Below are 15,824 nucleotides of genomic sequence, written 5' to 3'. Positions count from 1 at the left end.
AAAGACCATTGAGATAAGACTTGCTCGAGCTGCTGCATTTGTATTCCAAGTGGGGGAGGGGGATGTGGTGGAGGGATGGGGGCTAATGTAATTGAAAACTGTTGGGGTGTTGGGGGGTCAGCAAATTCAATATACTTGAGAAAAAAAGTGTTTGTGGTCTGAGTAGCAATGTGAAGTAGCAATAGCCCGAGTAAGCATAATGATTCTTCAGGCCAAATAATACCTTCCAGATCAGACTGATGTAAGGAGGGGGTGAGCATGAAATCATCGCCACTAACTATGTCAAAGGTAACGCTCACTAAAAAAGGTTCCCACTATCATATCAAGGATTCCATTATTTCTGAAGATTCAGGTATTTTGAACCACAATGAAAAGGGCTGTGATTTTTTTTTCTCCCTAAGCCAAGCTTAGGGAGAAGTTGTTTCCATCACCTTCCTGTGACACTGCAACTGTGAGTGGCTTAATGACACGCAACATTATTTTAAAGGTCCAGTGTGTAACATGGGGGGAAAACCGTCACATCTAGTGTTCAGATTCTCACTCGCTCGCACTCACCCTTCCCGTCGGCAAAGGGATGGTGGCCTCCGAGGACAAAAGAACTTGTTTACCACGACTGGGAGTATTTCGGGAGCATGGAGCGATGAGGTGAAGATCTAAACCATTTTACGTTATGTCTGCTGTTTCCTACTCCTCCTTTCCTTCCGCCTTCTTCTTTGTTGGTTTATTTATGAAGGCGAAATGTGTTCTCTCGCTGGCTGGATTTCCATTTGGGCTGCCGTATAAAGATGGCGGCGCAAGATCCCCAAGAGCCCTTGCACCTTGCTCCTGATGGGTCGTGGTTCACGCCTTGCATGGCAGCTTCCGCCATCAGTGTGTGAATGTGTGTGTGAATGGGTGAATGCAATGTATGATGTAAAAGCGCTTTGGGTATCGTTGCAGGTATAGTAAAGCGCTATATGAACACAGACCATTTACCATATACCTAGAGTGATTTGACCTTCATCTGATGTCGATATGATGCTTTACTGACCTGTGTCAGCAGAGGTAATGAGATCAAGAATTCCCTGGACGCTCTTGGCATGGTTAATCACTTGATGTGCACACGCACGCACAAAAGCCCATGTACACACACAGCCATCCCATCCTTTCTGAAATAAATCTCAGTCTACTCAAATGTGCTACTGTTCACAGTGTTAACCATCATAGCAACGAGGAAGCCGAAGCAAAGGCTCTTACTCATTATATGCATGTTTCTCAGGATGAATGTGCTGCAAGTCTATAATAATTATTCATTTTCTATGCATACTGTATGTTTGCACTGCAAGATCCCCATGTGGTGTGATGGTAATCTCTCCGGAGCTGAAATTTGCCTGTCTCTTCTTCCACTGGTACTGTTTCTATAAATAAGTTTCATTTTCAATATGGACATTTCAGAAAATTAAGGGTTAGCAAGTCAATTCTAGAGAGGAGCAGGAAAGAGGGAAGTTCAATTTAAGATTTAGTGCCTTTTGTGAAACTTGCCATAATAATCAAGATCATCAAGAACTCAAGCTGACCACCATTTGGTTCTCAAAGAGGATTAGACCTCTACAGTACATGGAAAATCACCTTTCAAGTGCCACAAAGTAGGGGCTAGAGTTTAATACTTATTACCCCCACCTCCCAGCCTAAAAAAAGCAATTGTCACCCAGCAAGCAATTTTTTTAACAATACCACTGAATGCCTCAGCAAGCAATGCAAGTAAAGCTGTGATGAGAAAAAAAAAAAAAACCTCTTAAGCAACACTTTGCACCACACCTCTGAAGTACCCCTGTTGGTTGGAAACTGCATTTGAACTTCGGTAATTTGTTCAGTCTGGAGATGAAGAGGTTGTCACAACAGATCCACACTGACATTCCTCAGCACACAGTATTAAAGGAAACCATCAAAGGGAAGCTGTGACGCAGGTTATATTTTCTTATTGCAGATCTGTCAAACATAGCACAGTTTTTAAAATCTTAAGATACACTTACTTTCGTTTGATTCACAGTGCAGACACAAGGGAAAATAAACAAAATCTAATTTAAACATTGTTTGATGCATCTAAAAACTGTATCAGATTTGGATTTATGTTTGGATCAGGGGCTAAAAAAAAACACCCTGATTGAGACGCATCACTTCAAGCAAAACAATGTCATTTTAAAGAGGCAAATGTTGTGTCACAGATGACAGTGCTGTTCTGACTGATATGAAATCTCTGTGTTTCTATTGCTATGGTTCTAGTCTAGTTTTGTTATGGCAGATGACAGAATCAGTGAACTGATCTCAGCCTGATGATGACGATGATGATGGTGATGATGATGATAGGGGGCAGAAATAAAGGAGAAAGAAGCATTCCATCTCTGAGAGACCTTTGGCTGCTAGCTAAAATGAATTTACTGTTACCAAGTGCAAGTTAGGAACATGTAAAAACTCTTGAAATTGTGACAACATAGTTTCAATGTCAACTGACTTTTGGTGGATTCATATTATAATATAGTGATATGAAGCTGCTGAACAAAATCTCATCAGAATTTAGCTGATCCCACAGTATCTCTGGAGCTCAGCCAACATAACTATCCGGTTCTTAGTCACCTCTCTTACCAAGGCCCTTCTCCCCAATTACTCATTTTGGCCACCTGCTCCAGGTTGAGTCCTGGCTCTGTTCAGGAGTTATGGAGGCCACAATGCTCTTAGACACCTTCAATGCAGCAAATAATTTTTGTAGCCTTCCCCTGATCTGTGCCTTGAGACAATCGTGTCTGTCCATCCAACTCATGGCTTGGACATGTACTGCCAGCTGTGACACTGTATATCGACAGGTGTGAGCCTTTCCAAATCTGGTCAAATCAACTGAATTTAGCACAGGCGGATTATTGCCTTTCAACAATGAGCTCCCACCCAAAGTATCATTGCAATGATATGCACATTCACTGCATACAGCCGTTTCAAGGGTTCCTTTTTAGACGCATGTAATCCTATTAAGAGAAGGATGTCATTGACAAATAGCCTCCTACTTGTTCTGCCCTTTCATTGCATCATAGAGGGGCAGAGATGCAGCCTAGTGCCCTGAGAGCTGAATGTGTGTAAAATAAACATTTTTCCACAGTTTTGTACAAGAAAACCTTTCCCATAAAGAGAAGAAAACTGTTCTGTAACTTCATTCATATTCGTCATTTACAACACAGAATGACTGGTCATAGTATGAATACACTTAGGTAGTTTACACGACAACACTCGCGGGTGAAAATGACAATATTTTATCGGATGTGCCTTTTGTTTAGACTGCAACGGTTTTTGGGGCTTAAAAACGCAAAAAAAATGAATGAATAATGAACATGCAAGAGTTGTTTCAGCAGTTGTACTGAGTCTTTAGAGCAGTGTTTCCCATAATTTATTTATTCGTGGCGGCCTGCCAGTAATGAATTACGTCCGCCACGAATCAATTTTTCTGCTTTTGGCTCGACCAACGCAATATTGTTCCGTTCATTCATTTCCGCATAGCACTCTTTCTCTGTTATTGTCGTTCATACACAGACGAGCGCGCATGCATGACAGTAGAGGGCGGTAAAAGAGACTCGCACGGTCTAATTGTTGCAGTTGCAGTTCATGAAGGTACTTTCTGATTGACATAATAATAATACAGGACTGCCACCTGTTTACTCAGCAGTCAAGGGAAAGCTGAGATTACTTTACAGCTGTCCTTTTGAGTAGAATATCAGACTTGAATATTTTCAGAAATGTCTGTGTTTCATTTAATCTCCAGTTTAACTAAATCATTCCAGAGGGTGGTTTTGTGTATCTTTCCTCTATGCAATTCTTTCATCTTTTTCATTATGGCAATTGTCAGCCAACTGATAGTCTGACAGTCTCAACGCTCTGTTCACTGGCATCTCACGGCCTGCCAGCTCCAGCGGCCAAAGGGGCGGGACTTTCAAGCAGTGCGGAAGATGTGTCCACTCAGGTGCTCTCAATTTCTCCCGCTGTGAGACTCCCGATTTGCAACTGGCTGCCGCCGCAGCGATGCTCCTCATTTGCATAAAGTTGAACTTCTCTCAACTTCTAATTTGACGCTCTCAACGCTCAAGAGACGTCCGTCGACGCCAGTCTCCATTGAAAATGAATGACTTCCGGCCGCCGCAACGCTCCTGACGCTTTTGGTGTGAACGCACAGTTAGAGATGGCATCTTTGGTTAGCCTAGTTGTTAAAGTACACTGGTCCAAACCAAAATATCTCAATGACTATTTAGTGGATTAATATGGAGTTTTCAGACATTTGTGGTCCAAACAGGGAACATCATTGGATACAAATTATAACTTATCCAGTAAAAAATTTCATTAGATGGGATGGCACAAAATCTTGAGACATCCATGGTTCCCTGACAATGCATCTTAATCAGAGGCAGCAGGTCATAATTGTAATTTCTCACGTATAATTTATGAATTTATGAGAGCTCTGTATAAGAAGAGTCAACGTTTCTTATCCCTCTGCCAATCACCACAATGGCATAACTCAGAGTGTGAAATGGTGATTGGTGGAGCTTTGAGTGCAAGAGTGTAATACGCAGAGCTGTTCCTGTGTTAAGCCTCATCTAAGCAATGAACTCCAGCCTCCATCTGATCCATTAACTTTGCAGAACTACATGTGTTAGCATCATCAGCGTTGTGAGAATGTTAAGATGTTGCTATCAGCATTACTGTTGCTCAAGGCACAGCTGTGCTGGTACAACCTCTAAGAGCCACTACCATGGCTGTAAACTACTGCATTTAAGTTGTTATCTCAATTACAATGAATAGCCTTTTTGCAGTCTATATTGTACTGTATTAGACTCAAAATTAATGAAAATGTAGACTGGCAAGACAAAACAATTAGAATGTTCATTATATGACCCAACAAGCATGAGCACTAGCAGATAGATATACATGTAAAGTGAAAATGTAGTACGTTTTCAAATCACACATAGGGGCCCACATGGGACAATACTGTATAGTAACTGGGAGAGCTGAAGCCTCCTCTCTGAATAAACTGGCTGCCAGTTGAAGTCTGTTTGCCAAGAAACACTGCGCTCTACTGTACAAACTGTAATGTAATCTCTTGGCCTTGGCTCCTGGTTATGTGCCCTGATAGGCTTATAAAAGATTAATTATCACATAAAGTCTCCAATATTAGTACAAATCCCCCATGATGCTGGAGGAATGAAATCAGCACACGCACACACACACACACACTCTCTCCATCCGTGCGGAAGTCATGCTTTTATTTCAATACGTTTGTTTTCCAAAATCATCAATTTGCTTATATTTCTAGGGTCATGCTGCTTGTAATTTGACCACCAGCCTCACTGGGTGCAAAAAACTGCCTGCCTCCAGAATACCAATATACCGCCCTCATATTTCAATCAATAATCACGATGGGATGCAATTAGTAACTTGGAAGGGTTGTAAGAGTCACGTGAAAGATCAATCAACCAGAGAGGTGGCACACTCATTGGGGTGATTCACAGCCCAACAGTTTGTCCCCCGCTCAGCCTGAATCCAAGCCGTCTATCTTCTTTATATGAAGCATTCAAGGCTGGAAATATGCATCTGTCAAACATCCCCCATTACTCCGGCTGCCTGTCACACCTGGGGCAGCTCACAACCAACCAGAAAAAAAAAAAAAAAGACGGAGTGTAGCTGTCAGCAGAGAACCCTCAGCGGACTGAAAAGGCACCAGCTTCCCCCATTTCTCTGACTCTAATTTCCTCAAGAACGTGGATATTTTTCTGGGTCTCTGGCTGAGTGCTGGGTTAATGACAGGGGCTGTGCCAGGCAAGTAGCTGAGGCAGCTTCTTTTTGCTCCAGATAACATTAAAACATTGTTTTATATCTGTGTATGGCAAACAAGATGCTCAATATACTCAACACTGACAGTATTATATCTCTATGCTGGTGGCTGTGCAGCTGAAAGTGAAGAATGTGTTATTAATAGCTCTGTGAAAGCCCATACCCGGGGTACTTCTTCAGTTGTGTGCCGCCATATGGAATCAGCACTACAAACTGAATTTGTAGACTTCACTGTACACCAATGAAGGTAAAATGAGCAAGTTTCAGCAGGGTACCTCTGATTAAAGCACAGCTGATGGTTTGGCTCCTGCTGTTAATGTTCCCACTGCAGCGTGTTTGGATGTTCTCTCACCTCAACAACCAATGTCTTTTCACATCACAAAGCTATTTCTCTCATTTCTCTCCACAGTCCAAGAGAGCACAGCAAACTATGTCATGAATGAAATATAAGCACACCGCTGTATTACTTATGAGACCTAACACAACTTTGCTCTGAGCTATTTTCAGATTTAAATTTGTCAGTGTGATGAATATTCTTATACGTAGGCAGTGGGGCGTCAGTCCACGAGAAAATATTAGGTAAAGATGAACTTCACAGATTACTTATCAGGAAAGACCACCTTTCAACTAACCAGTAATGTCAACATCAATCATTATCGTAAAACCTTCTAGCAAGGCTCCTCCAAGTAATTCTACGGCAGTGCGAACAGCCATCAAGCCCACAATGAGGCATAATTCAAGTGACACTAATGTGCTTCACTGTTGTACATTTCAAATGTAACATCACATTGTCGGTCCTATTGTTTATTTAAACTTCAAAGGCTGCACATGGCTCTCAGGCAATCTTTACACTCATTTATACGTCTGGTAAATGATTGAGACAAGAAGAAAGGGCTACTTCAGTCATTTATGCAAATTCACATATTAATTTCAAAGCATACACTGAGACATTGAACTATTTTCACCACTGCTATAAATATCTATGAATAACAATTACTACATAGCCACTCCACTATGACCTAACCTTTTGGTGTATTGCACAGTCGTGGGTTAAATCTAATTATCCCCTCCTTTCTCTCAGTTTCCAGCACATTAGACTTAATGTTCCGTGCACACAAATTTACAGTTTGTGTCAATTAGTTAGCAGCAGAAAATCCATTCAAAATTACTACCACCAATGTTCAAAAACAGAGAGCGTCTGGGGATGAGAACCACTGTCCTGCAAGCTTTATTCTTGCACCACACAGACAGATCGACTTACCAGCAGGTTCTCTTTGCTGTAGATGAAGTCCCACCTGAACACTCCATAAATATACCAAAGAGACAATCTCTCACATCAGCCTCCCCGGATTTAGCCTCAGCTTAGTTCTGGGAGGATGCCAACTCCAGATCAATACAGAGTCCACTCGTCACCTGCTGATCTGTGAACGTTCACCTGAGCTCATGCTCCTGCAACTCTTAATTCACTTCCCACCACAAGCTTTGATCCGCGAATGCCCATTTCCCAGTCTGTCTTGTTCGGCAGCTGTGTTTCCTCATTCCCTGTGCCCTCTTCTATCTCCGTCTCTGTTTCTGTACCATGTGCGTTACTTCTGTATCATGTAGAAATATACACTGTCCTACATGCACCTCTCACATGCGGTCTTCCGACTGCAGACAAATTCAGAAAGTTGTCACTGTCACAGTTTACAAGGAATAAAAGCACACCTTCAAGTGCCTTGCAAAATGTATGAAACAACTTAGCTCCCACTGTTTCTCTATGGAGGCAATCAGACCTCCACTTCATATTCACCACAGCAAAATACACCAAGGAGAAACTACAGATAGAGAGGAATCAATTTGTGCACACTGGACAGTGAGCAATGAGGTTTTCTGATTTTATAACCTCTCGGTGCAAAGTGAATAAATCACAAAAAAAAAGCTCTTACCTGGGCTCTTGGTGAAGCTGCTGCTGTTTGTAACAGATCCTATCTCTGCTTATGGGACACAGTTAGGGGAAAAAGGAAGAGGAGGAGAAGGGAAAGAGAGAGGCAGGTGCGGAGAGGGAGCGCAGACGAGCCGAGAGAAAGAGAGAGAGAGTGTCTGTGGACAATGAGGGAGAAACAGACAGAGCGAGAGAGAGAGCGCAGTGACAGTGGTGCTCACAGCGCTCCGATACACTGAGGTGGATATGCTGGCTCTGGGAGGTGGTACTTCTCAGTCAAATGACATCTGCCTCTCTCTTAAAAACCATTGGCTAAGAGAGATGATTTCCTAATAAGCCATCCCTGCTGTCTCCAAGTGAACACACCCCCTCCTCCTTTTTCACCACACATGCATAAGCAGATGCGTTCACAGGCACTTAGACTCACATATTTTTTTGTGCAGATTGTCTTTCTCACCCCTTTTGTCTTGCATCTCCTCCTCCTGCTCTCTTCCAAACCACTTCCATCTCTTTATTCTCTGAGGTCCTTTCCTATATGCGCTTTGTCATTTTTCACAATTGTTGCAGGAAGAAATTGCTTCAGCTTTCAATTGAGCTGTAGATATTTCCCCCCTTTCCCAGTAGCTTTTAAAACTAAAGGACAATGGTTATTTTTTCATATTCTGCATTACATATAGAGCTACCCTTTAAAGCATGTAATTTTTCAGCTATCATTAAGAGAACCTCTCTTGGCAGATAATGACCATGATCACACCAAGCATCCTTTCTAAAGTGAAGGCACTCATTGCTTTCAATTCCCTTCAACCGATGCTTAAGTGGCAGAAATGTGTTCATATTTACAGTCTACGCTTTTTCTCTTCTTTTTTTCCTCTTTTGTTTGTTTTTGATAAGGTTTGATAAAGCACACTGTCAAGGTGGTCAGAAATTAGTCAACAAACCATCCTACAGTTAATCATTTGGCTTGATGTAACCACTAACCACACACTGAAGCACTTCTGCTACTATTACTCCTGGTCTCCTATTACAATTTTAAATCGTGGGAGGTAAAATTTAATAGATACATACACGAATCAATTACATTTTTCAAGTGGTGTCATTGACTATAATGAGTTATTATAGAAGCCGTTATCGCCTACTCACAAAACAACTGTTTTTGGAATGTCTGTCGATCTCTTCGACTTTAAGCCCACAGTGTTTTTCATGCGCACTGCAGCGCAAGAGTGCACCAGGACCCTGGCACAAATCACGTTGAGTGTTGCTGGGTGACCAAAACAGCATCAGGAAGTGTTTCTTTCCCCCTATGCCTATAATATCGATGCCCTATACATCTGACAAATAAGCCAAAGAAAATCCCGCCATTAGTTTCTCTGAAAAGGAGACGAGTAGCAGCAAACACAAAAAGGGGGAGGGAGTGGGTTCATGAAACCCTCGGGGCTCAATTGGGAAAGTTTCAACTCGTCCCGTTTTCGCCGCATGATCGGCTTCTATCAGGAAACTGAGGGAGTCCGTCTTATAGGGTAGGTGCACAACCTCTTCTACTACTTCCTAACAGAAAGACAGCATCTTTATTTCCTGACCAATACTATTGGGTTAGGTGATTGAGCAGGTGTGCGGCACCTCTTGGGCACACCCAGTTCTCACCTGATTAATCACTTAATCCAATAGTATGGGACAGGAAATAAAGATGCTATCTTCCTGTCAGGAAGTAGTAGAGTTTGTGCACCTACCCTATTGGATGCGTGGTGTCGTCACAGAACGCTGTGCTCAAGTTGAGCCTGGCTCAACCTCTGCGCAACGCACAAGAGCGGCACGTGGGCATTGTGCGCTGCTCCGCACGTATCTGCGGCGCACAACACATAGCCTACACAATGAGTGGTAAGCTGTGCGTAGCTTGCGCTCACTGCGCCCTATGTGAAAAGGGCTTTAGTTATGTGGTGTTTCAGAGATACCCTGGATAAATGTAGAGAAAATAAATTTTCTGCTCAGTACAAATAATTCACTGTTTTTTTTTTTTTTTTTTGTATATTGTCAACCAAAGAAAGACACAGTGTAATAAGCAGTCAGTTATGAGGCGTCGAAGAACAGCAAATGCCAGTTAAATTATTGGTTTCCAAGGGAACAATCACTCCAAAGCAATGTAAAACTTAATGTGGTCTGGATGAGTAACCCTTCTTTACATTTCTTACACATCTGGATGGGTTTCATTTTAAAGTCAAAATGCTCAAATCAAAACTGTTCCCTGCAAACTGTTGCAAGTTTGGGGCAGCCATTAGTGGGCAGCCACAGTAATTGATTAGTGCTACATCCCACCCATGGGCAGCTGTGTGGGGTCCACTGATGGCCCAAGTTAACCACAAAAAACACCTTTAAAAGCCTGTGACAATTCTTACTGCCACTAGATGTGGCACTAGACTACCAGCATCTCAGGTCCATGTCATGTAATCCACTTCTTACAAAAATATAGAAAACAAACTGACTGCCATTGTGTCTCACTATTTCATTGCATCTGTTTTTATAAGTCAGTAGCCTAATTCAGCTCATGTAAACATTATGTTAATGCACACTCCTCCTTAAGTGAAACAGGGGGTATAGCCTCAACTTGTTTACTCCACACATAAGCACTTTAATATTAAAACTACTCTTTGAAATCAACTGTAAAATGTAAATGTCTTAAAGCTTTTTATCCAGAAAGCCCATGGCTATTTCGTTTAGGTCTAGCTATTTGTTTACAGCATTATCAGACTGAACCTTCGTCTCCACAATAGGCTACACATCCAAAATAAAGCCCAGTGACCACAAGTCAACACGCAACAAAAAGCACAAGTGCACTGAGCAGACCACACTTTAGCCACAACTGTTAGCCAACATTCATTGTTGACTTTAGGCAGCTACCAAAGCAACATGCAAACCATAGTGAGAGAAATTTAGCAGACGTATTAAAGATAACTTGTAACTAGGGATGCACCGATTGTGAAATTCTGGGCCGATGCCGATGCCGATGTTTAAAATAACAACTTGGCCGATGGCCGATGCCGATGTTTTTTCTTTTTGTTATTTATTCCGTCTTTGGTGCCACAGAAACATTACTGAACTATTTTAAAAGCCTTTCAGCTCTTCATATTATTATTTAATGAGCACAAATTCAGTTAGACAAATTTATGAAACAAAAACAACCTTTAATGTCAATTTTTAGTTGACATAACCTTAAAACACTTACAGTGGCCTAGAGTTAGTAGAGTTGCTAGATGGTAAAAGTAGTTACCAGGAAAAGTAGCCTAACTATAGCATTACTGTTTTGTTTTTTTAATAAAATGCTCAAATATGTCAAATTACTTAGACTTCTCTCCCTAACCCCCTTTATCTTTAGTAACACAGAGACAGAATGATGAACGTTTTTTTTTTTCTCCAAATGGTTGATGAACTTAAAATAATCTGTATAATGTACACTGAAAGAGAAACTAAGCAGGATTTCTCCCGTGGCTATGCTACATTTTTACCTCAATTAAAAAGCCCCAGAGTTATTGTGATAGTTAACTACATGACTTGTGACTGGTTACAGTGAGAACGGAGGCTCTCTGCCTTCCACCTGGCGTCTCTCTCGTTGCAACATCAGTGTAGTAGTCTACCTGGCCGCTGCCCCGCGGTGTCCGTGTCTCAGCTCTTGTCTCTGTGGCACCGCCACACAGACGCGCTGCGTAATGTTTATGACAGTTACGTAATCCACCGCTCCATTTATTGATTTCTCGCTGGCGTCGTTGTAAACACATACATGTGGCCCGGCGGAGGTTAGAAAAAAAAGACGAGTCCCTCTCTAACGGTATATTAAGCCCATACAGGGGATTTAAATGACGCGGGGCGTTCAGGCTCCTCCTTCCTCCGCTCGCCATGACCGCGCTGCACTTAACAAGTGGGTTTATTAAACATGCACGCAACTTTTTTTTTTTCAAAAATCAATTCGCGGATCACATGTGTGCCGAACTGAAGATATTGATCCGAACAGATCAGGGATCAATGATGCTTAGTTGCACCACTAATATCTCCCCCCCCAAGAAAAAGGAAAAGAGAAAGGTTCCTCCCGAGCACAGCTGTTCATGCGGCATTTAAACCAACATAAACATCGGCCACTGCCATCGGTGAATGTCATCTTTTTTTGCCGATGGCCGATGGCAGTCAACGAGCCGAACATCGGCCGATGTCGATGTTCGGCCGATGCATCGGTGCATCCCTACTTGTAACGGTCACAAATGAAAAAAGACGTGTAATATATGGAGTTATTTTTGTCTCATTAATATCTGTAAACGCACAGAAGGTGATCTACAAATGTTCCTTGGTTTGCACACGTGTTTTGCTATCCACAAAGGGTGATCTACAAATGTTCCTTGGTTTGCACACGTGTTTTGCTATCCACAAATACAAATTTCTAATTTGTAACTTGTATTTTGGTTTTTACAAATAAATGTGTAGGCTATTTGTAAATATATTGTATATTTGTAAATGTATAATTTTCCATTTGTAAAAACAAAAAAGCCATTTGTAAAACCGAAAATTCTGTTTGTGAAGTGTGACTCTGCATTTGTGGATCACCAATCACACACACGCATCTCTCTCCGCAATGACGTATTTCTGAGACAATCCTGCCGAGATCCACACAGAATCCACAAACTCACAGCTGCTGATTCACAAAGGGCCGCTCTCCTCACCAGGAGGGGCAGTGTTGGCGAGTAGCTGAATGAAAACTAACGAAGAAGACTGCTACTGGCTTATCTCGAGAAATTATTTTAATTCCCACTGTTAATGCGTCACTTTATTAAGTTTTAACCCTCTATTGCATGAAATATTACTAAGGCATGGTAAAAAATGTTTTGCATGTTTTTATTACTTAAAATTGTCTAAATAACAGAAATATTAAAAAAAATCTTAAATTTTTTGTAAAGGGGGGGTCGTTGGTAAATTGTTGCCATATGGCAACAATATGCAATCGTGGAAAGTCCCATAAAATCAACATTTTTGACCAAAAACTAATTTTATTTAAAGCAACACTCAACAAATCCATCTCATACTCAACCAAAACCAACAAACAAACATTTATACAATAAAAACATTGTATAATTTCAACAGTTATCTAAAATGTCTGAGAACCTGGAACCTGGAACCCGTCTCAATGAAGTACATTGAATCACTCATTTTATGTCATTTCATTCAGTTATCTAGAAGATATAAGTGCAAGTCCATTTAGATAATGTTACAAAATACCTTTAATCACAAAATATGAAAAAATATAATGTTTTTACCTTTTAAAATATAAGAAAAGGTTGTAAACATAGGTTCATGCTATGTAAGTCAATGGGACTCCACTGCGTTGAATGCACCAGGAATTTTCCATATTTGCATACTGTTGCCATATGGCAACAATTGTATTTTGGTATATTACAAAAATACTATTACATCAAAACTGAATTAAATTTAAAAAAAATAAAGTTTACTTTCCCCAGATAGTGATTTCAATTTTTTATTTGATGAAAATTTTCCAAAATTCTGAATAAAAGACAGTCTTCGGGAGCCCCGCACAGTGATGTTTACATGGCACATGTCCATGAGCAAAAGGGACTGGCAAACAGGACATCTTGGTCATTTGACCTCATAAATTGTATGTCCTTCAAAGTAAAAGCCCCCTTTTCACACCTAACTGTAAAAATAAAAAAAAATATCATAGCTTTTTAGAAAAATGAAGATAAAGTAATTGTTGCCATATGGCAACACTATGCAATAGAGGGTTAATGTTTTTTCATGCGATAAAGTAACTGTTTAGACCCCCAATATGCGGTTAGTTTATCCAAATGACGCCTGTTTGGAAGTTTGCTCCGCCGTTCGCGGAGCAGTGAAGCTCCATCTGTGGAGCAGCTAAGCTAACTAGGCTACCACCGGACGAGCGGTCTATCACAGAGGCTACCGCCGGGCTGCTGTGGTGGTCGGCCGGCTAACCTCCGCTGTCATCCAGGTCTCCCCCGGCTCGTTTTTTCCCCCGGAATGATGAAGCTGGTTAGCCAGCCCACCGCAGCTATGGAGGACTGACAGTGCCACAATGAAATATATAAATACACCATTAAATAATTACTTAAATGTGTAATTAATTAATTAAATGTAGAATTAATTAATTAAATGTAGAATTAAATACATAAATAATTTATTAAATGTGTCATTAATTAATTTAAATTGGTATTAAATACATAAATAATTTATTAAATGTGTCATTAATTCATTAAATACCAATTCATTTCATTTAAAACATATATTTAATTATTTCACTATTTAATTAATTATTTCATGGTACTGTGTTGCAGGAAAGTGCCACAATGAAATAAATAAATACACCATTAAATAATTATTTAAATGTGTCATTAATTAATTAAATGTAGAATTAAATACGTAAATAATTTATTAAATGTGTCATTAATTCATTAAATACCAATTCATTTCATGTAAAACATATATTTAATTATTTCACTATTTAATTAATTATTTCATGGTCCTGTGGTGGTTGCAGTGCACCATGAAATGTCAATCTGTCAAACTCACCCATCAAAGTCAGTGGGCGGGGCTAACGCTGATCTAGCCTAATCCATTGCTTTGGTCTGAAGTAGCCTGGAGTAACCCAGCCCCCCTGTAATCCTCTCAGCAGGCACGCCGATTTTTCCCAGTGGCCACCCGTGGTACTGCAACAAAAAATCCCATGGGGCCCAAAAAGGATTTTTCCCATAAACCGCAATAGTAAAAGAGAAGCCTGTAAAACTGTTCACAGGACACCTCCAGCTGTAACCTCCGTTAATTACTAATCTTTGTATTCTATATTTTTAAGTCATTGACTTTTTATCCGTCAAAATGTTTTCTAACGGCCAGAAAAGCCACAGAAAAGTCTCATTTCTGGCCGTGACGTCACGGCTGTGTCCGTGCACCAGCAGTGCGCGGTCGTGTGTGTCTCTGGACCGAGGATGCCTGAAACTAATGAGACTCTGTCCGGTGCTAAAATCACTCAGAAAAGTGGAAAACACGGCTCAAAGGTGAGTTTTTGTTTGGTCACATCAACTTTATGATATTTAATGTCTGTTATAGCCTACAACAGTTAGTTCCGACCGGTCCCAACCGAGCAATTTGATTGGACAACGAGACATTCCATAGTGCTGATATACAGTATAACAGCACTGGGACTTTTCACAGACATAATCACTCCGCTGTTCAGCTGGACAGGAGCTAAGTCAGAGCTACGCTCCCCATACAGGAGCTGCTCCACCTCTCTGCTGCTGCTGCTGCTGCTGCTGCTACAGTTATAAACGGACCTGAACATTAAAACCTGGACCTGACCTGGTCCGTCTAATTGGCGATAAATCTCTACTAAACCCGGCTGGGGAAAAAATCGCCGCGGGGGCAACTACGTTTTGACGGTGATGTGTTTTGATATTAGCATTAGCTGTTGTTAGCCACGTAGCTCAGCTACTAAGCTTCAACTGTGTTTATATTGATTACATAGATGATAAACAAATGTAATACGGTATCGATAACGTCTCTGTGTCTTCACGCTGGTCCTGTTGCTGCGGTGCTAATCAGACACGGGCTCAGAACCAGAACCAGCACTGGAAGCAGCTCAGTGGAAAAGCTTGTAGCTAGTAGCAAGCTAGTATGAAATGTTTATGTGTTGCCTGGCAACAGCCTTGTCTCCCTTCCAGGTGCTGAACTATTTCTGTTGGCGGAGCCAAATAAATGATGAATAAACAAACAAATCATAATCTCTTGTAGTTTATTACTGTTCTAAAATGCGCTCGTAGCACTGTTGTATAAAAGCAATATCACACTCGAGGTTGTGCTGTTGTACTGTATATCAGCACGGTGTGATTATCTGCGGCACTCGGCCTGCGGCCTCGTGCCTACGACCGAATCACAGCCGTGCTGATATACAGTACAACAGCACTCCCTCTCGTGTGATATTGCTTAATTATTAGTCTCTTGTCAACTCGTATTCTTAAACGTAACGTTTTAATTGATGAGATCGCCTCGTAATGAC

The 15,824-nt window shown here is 41.1% G+C and overlaps 1 protein-coding gene across 1 annotated transcript in view; it reads right to left on the bottom strand.

Annotated features, from left to right (window-relative positions):
* thsd7ba (thrombospondin, type I, domain containing 7Ba) overlaps window positions 1-8,005 on the bottom strand; it is a 214,034-nt gene extending 206,029 nt beyond the window's left edge. Inside the window, exon 1 of the mRNA XM_085764206.1 lies at window positions 7,773-8,005. The gene's annotated coding sequence lies outside the window, so the exon portion shown is untranslated. The remainder of the gene's footprint in view (window positions 1-7,772) is intronic.
* Between the last annotated feature and the right edge of the window lie 7,819 nt (window positions 8,006-15,824).

Source organism: Trachurus japonicus, chromosome 21 (assembly GCF_045865225.1).
Source record: "Trachurus japonicus isolate A0001 chromosome 21, Traja_1.0".
Lineage (NCBI taxonomy): Eukaryota > Metazoa > Chordata > Actinopteri > Carangiformes > Carangidae > Trachurus > Trachurus japonicus.
Note: the sequence above shows the minus strand (reverse complement) of the source record. Positions and strands in the feature narration are given on the sequence as shown.